Consider the following 6,000-nt stretch of genomic DNA (forward strand, 5'->3'; position numbering starts at 1 on the left):
TCATAGTAACATACTAGTTATGATCAAGTTGCAAAGATTGATATTCCGTTATCTTCAATAGCCAACGTTTTAACCACGCAAATGTCATTGCTTAACCTCGCTATGAAATGGTTAATCCTCCTTCCGAAAGAGTATTCCGAAGGACGTATTCTAGATATTGTTTATATTTGAATAATGACATTGCTACACATCATTATGACATGAGTGTGTTAGAGATTTAAAATCTCTTTCCGTAAGGTTGAGATGAGACCACTTCAAAATAGGCATTTTTAAAGGATATGATGGGAACATATATGGTTTTATCCTAGTAACTTGGCAAAGCGATTTATATTTATATTCTTGACAAATTTCGATTGAGAAGTCAATTTCGAAATATGTAGAATTGAGTGGGAGTTAGGAAATTCTCATGTGAAGACATGGGATTTAGTGGGAGCTATCATCCTTGAATGTATAAAACTCATTACTCATTAAAGAATGACGAGCTAATACCTTCTTTCATAAAGAAGCTTTCGAGTTTTCAATTCTGGATGAAAATGGACAATGATGAATCCAATTACATCATGGGATGTTGGATTAGTATTAAGAGATACACATCACATCAACATACGCGTAGGTTATTCGTATGAATGAAAATGGGATTACCATTAGCAGTCATGGTAGTTCATTGAACCTAAGAACGGTTGATCTCATGATTATTAGTAACTAATGTTTCCGCCATTAGAATAATCATGTACATGTCCAATTATAAATCATATGCATAAGAGCATGATGATAGACTTGGTGAGCCAAAATAGAAACGTCATGAATTCTCAAGTAGAATCCGATGAGCGATTTCAGTGTTTGACGGAATGTTCTATTGTGTGTCAAGAGGTTGCACATATTGTAGAAAATCCGAACACATATGAGGATTTATGAGAATCCCAAATCTTTCAAGCCCAGAAAAGAGAAATGAGAAGTTTTGGAAAGATGCTTGGTTAAGTAAGAGGTTATTCAAAACAATCTTTCCTAATAAAGCTAGGACTTGTGAGAAGTACTAAGCTAATAATCTTGTCAATTGTTACAAGATTCTACAAAACATATACCTAGTGCATTGTGTGTGGATGGAATACTTGATCGGTACAAGTTATATTATTCGTCGCAAATTCGTTCGTTATGAGATGAGCGATGAGAAAGTTCTTTCAAGTTAAAGAACCAAAACCAAGGTCAAGAACCTTAATGTGTACTTGGTAAGATTCATGCTATGAGAACATGAATGTGAAGGAAATTGCAAGTGCAAGAAGTTTGAACACATGGACACATGGGATGTTAAACTTCTATTGCAATCAATAAGTGTTTACACTTATGATAAACATCACAAGGTTGTAATATGATATTGACTACCCGAGTGTGATGTCGACATTTGTCGTTTGAGTTATTAATAACTCACTTGGTACATTGTTATATTCAAACGGGTTGTGGAGACAATTGAACCCCGTTAAAGTGAACATGGATTAACATTGTTTTTGCCCATAGTTACTTATATGAGGTGACGTCTCGAAGTGACTAGAGTGTGATGCGATTGATGGCAAGTTCAAGTGCCATAGAGTCATGTGAGATGACTAGTCGATCACATAGGCAGACTGTTAGGAACATTTTGTCGGGCCTAATGACCGCTTATAGAGTTCTGGCAAATTTATATAGCCTGGTCGTGGCGAGAGCTACTATAGTATTCAAATGAGTCGATTCTTTTGACTAAAGACTATTCGCCTAAGATGGCACAGTTTCAGATTAACTTTGATTTGTGTTACTACGACCTTCGTAAATGGGGTCAAATGGGCATATTTTGGGTTATGATGGCTGTGGCTAGTCGAATGGAATGAGTGCGATAGGAATTGTCCACCCCTAGTCAGGGTTATAACAATATCTCAGGGCCACTCGAGGAGTAATGAACTGGAAATGCGTGGCCACGCTCGGAAGGTATCCAGAGTGGATAAATCCGGTCAATCAGTTATTCTCCAGATCGAGGAAACCACTCTCGATATGATCACTTGCAAGTACGACCTGAAAGACACCTTGCATTGAGTGGGAGATAGTAATAGGACAAGAGAATTGGTGACGCACACTTGTCGAGGACAAGTGGGAGATTGTTGGAATATGTGTCCTCCGACAATAATGCGATCACGACTGTTGATCATGATGATCACATGTTTAAGTCTCATTAAAATGAATACAATTGGGAAGTAATATTGTTCTTGTCAACCGGTCAACATATATCGGTAATGATTGGTGACTAGAGTTTGACATTACTGTCGTGTGACGGTGGTGATCAGATTGACCCCTAGGTCATACCTAAAGGGCAATACTCTTAATTGATTATTTAATTAATCGTATAACGTTGCGAGTTAATTAAATTACTTGAAAATTGACGGACGATTTTGGAAGTAAAATTTACGTATCATATTGAAATGTGATTAAATAAGATACGGTCTGAGTAATTGAATTGTATCATTACTCGGATGAAATAATTGTTTAATGTAACAATTAAATTGAATGAATTGTTATAAATACAATCAGTTGTGATTTATAAATTGGTAAAATTTTTGGCACAAGTAAATATGAAATTACTAAGTCAATTTTTGTATGTGACGTATTTTTATTAATACGTTGATTTTTAATATGTTAAAAATACATAACAAATATATGTGACATGTGACATGTAACATATAGACAATTGACAAAAATAATATGGACACCATATTATGCAAAGGGCCGAAAATTAGAAGGTGTTTAGCTAATTATAAGTTGTTTGTAATTAGTGGAAAACACAATGATTAAAAGGAAACCTAGCCATGCAAGCCTATTGTTCCTTGTGAAGAACAATTTCTCCATGCATTGGCTCCCATTTTTCTCTCCTCTTACACGGTTTTGGGGAAGCAAATGCCATCATTGTTTTTCTTATAATTTTACCTAATAACACTAAAATGTTTTAGTGTGTATTCATTCTGTCTTCACTCATCCAAAATACAAGTTTTAGAGAGAATAAAATCCTCCTCGTCATCTCTCTAAAAACCGAAAATAATATAAGAGTTTATAAATATTTTTGGTTCCATTTTTCTACCATTGATTAATATTATAACTAGTATTTGTAATATTAATTATAATTAAGAGAAGCCTTGGGTATAAAGCATAGGGAGAGATCTTACACTTAGATCTTTGTTCTTCCATTGGAATAGCTCAAGAACAAGAAGAGATAGGTGATCTCTCTTGTGCCCTAATAGCCGAAATCCATTTTGTAAGGACATGATTTCTCCTCTATTTATATTATTGTTTGCATGCATAAGATCCGTTTTAATTTTATGACAAATTTATTTAGACATATAAGAGTATGTTAATATGTATATGAATCTACATTTCCTTCACCGACCTAATCACCAATGGTCTCTCTCGTGGTCTCGCTTTGCCATTCTTGCCAACCACCATCTCGACGGCAGGAGAAGTCTTCGGTTTCTTCGAAGGATGAACAACTCGAAACCCGGCTTCTTCCTCTCCCTCGGTCAGGTGCTTCTTCTTCTCCTTTTCCACCTCGCGAACCTTGTAGTCAACTGGTTCACGCTTCCTCAGTCTCTCGCGCTACTCCGAAGTAGCAGCCTTCCTCCACCGCAGATAGGAATCTGACACCCATAGAGCACTGACAGAAGAATTCAAGAACCAAATGTTCCTCTGAGCCCATTTGATGGCCCATCCCCTTCGACTCTCAGTAGTAAGCGCCACGGCGGTCTGCGGGACAGTGTCAAGCTTCGGGATCATCTGCTTCAATCCAACCTGCCTCATCAACCTCTCCGGGAAGATGCATATCATAAACTCCAAGCCGGGAATGCGAACAGCTCGGATAGGATCCAGTGAAGATACTCCAGTAACATATTTGAGGTGCCACCATGGTACGATCCATCTAATTAAGGGGCTATCTTCACTTTTCAACTTGTTTTCCCAGTAGTTGCACACTCGAGTGAAGTCCACCATGTAAAGCCTGGTCCTCATTGCAATCGAACGAGCATGGTAAAAAGGAACATTAACTGGGGGCTCGATCAATCGAAGACGCTCCATAAGCCAGACCTACCAAAAGCGGGTATTAAAAAAAAAAAAAAAAGTACTCTTGTACCTACAAAATAATGGGACTTCCCAAATACGGTGGGTCGCGGTTGACTTTCCTGTTATCCAAACCCAATAGGATCTCTCCTAAACACAGGCAAGCTGGGCTCCTGCGCAGCTCCATTTGCTCAATCAAGCTCAAAAGACGAGGGTCGCCCCTCATGTCCTCATCAATATACATGAAGTAGGCAAAACCCGAATGCCCTTCGCCTTGCAACATAAGAAACAGTAGGATCAGCCTTGTTGATGAAGCGATCGATGAAATCCAACATTCGCACTCCTTTAGAGGTCACAAGACGGTCAACATCAACTCTGGCCAATCCAAGCAAGTCTCTAAACTTATTCTTATACCCTTGAGAAGTGGAGGGAATAGCAGGCAAATGTTCCGGATCCCAACCACCAATCGCAGCAATCTCCTCAGGAAATGGGCAAATGTCTCCTCCAGGAAAGGCAAATACGTGATGATTAGGGTCCCAATAGTCAAGACAAGCATCGAGAAACGGTTTGACTACCTTGATCAATTTCAAGCTCAAAAGTGCTCCAAAATTATAAGCACCCATGTCATACTTCTCAACACTAGAGAACTCATTTGTCCAGTCTTTTAGACGAATTTCAAGAGTATTCATGATGTAGGCTTATTTTGGGAGTTTTTGTGTAATAAGACGAAGAAAGACGGAAGAATTGTGTGAATAAAACCTCCCTCGACGTCTCTATTTATACTAAAAGTTGTTTCCTAAAATCCGTCAGAACGGACGCACTGAGGAACATGCGCAGCAGGAGCTGCGCCTCTTCGAAGGGACGCAGCTCTTGCTGCGCCTCTTCCTCAGCTATTTTTCTGCGATTTTCCGCGCTGGATCTTTCCTAAATTCCTCAACAAATAATTTCCTATTCATACGGGTTATTATTTTGGTAAATGCGTCAGGTTACCATATTTCGTGTTTCCTAATTTCCCGGGCACGCACCTCGATACGATATCAACATTTTCGTCATTTTAGCACACTTATACATTTCTTTTTAATTTTCTTTTTTCGGGAATCATTTCACCAAGTTAGTTTCATTTATTCTTTTTTACATTTTGATATTTAATTATATCATTTTTTCGAACTTTACATTTCTCTTTTGCTTTTTTTTTCCATTTCAAACTTATATGTTTTTATTTTTTCTTTTTTTAGGGGGTAACCCTCCCAACCGTCCGATCATTTCCGACCAAATTTTTTCGTCATTGTTTTTCGCTAATTTAGGCCATATGTACAAATATATAATCTGTGCGATTTCTGTGTAAATTTCGGCAGCATGACGGCGTAAACCGTCATCTACCAAAAATGTTCAAAGCTAACCTGTAGGTACAAACAAAGCAACCCAGCAGCAAAGGCACTCAGGCCATCACATATACAACCAAAAAAGGGATATGTACACCAAACTGGGGGCTCGAGCCCCAAAACAAAACCCAAATGTCCAAAATGTATAAATGTACAAAAATACAACCAAAAACAAGAAGCAACGCGGAAGCTACTGCTCGTCGCCGTCTAGCTCGGCAACTCTCGCCTCGAGAGCAGCAACCTCGGCGTCACGAACCTCGAGCTCTCTCAGCAAGTGAGCCGTCTCCTCTCGGGACTGGGCAAGCTCTCGCTCCAGCTCACGCTCCCTCTGCAAACAACAAAGCTGACTCATGACAATCATTTCAAGCATAAAGGAAAATTAGAAAACTCAAAAATAAAGTAAACGGAAGGTTCATACCTGACGTCCTCGGCCACCAGCAAGTGCCTCGACGGCGGTAGCCTGCAGCAGGTTGGCTACCCTCCACAAAGCCACGAACCGGGATGGCGCGACCTACATTTCAAAAAGAAAAATGTTTAGCAATGGAGCAAATGT

The sequence above is a fragment of the Silene latifolia genome, chromosome 4, assembly GCF_048544455.1.
Source record: "Silene latifolia isolate original U9 population chromosome 4, ASM4854445v1, whole genome shotgun sequence".
NCBI lineage: Eukaryota > Viridiplantae > Streptophyta > Magnoliopsida > Caryophyllales > Caryophyllaceae > Silene > Silene latifolia.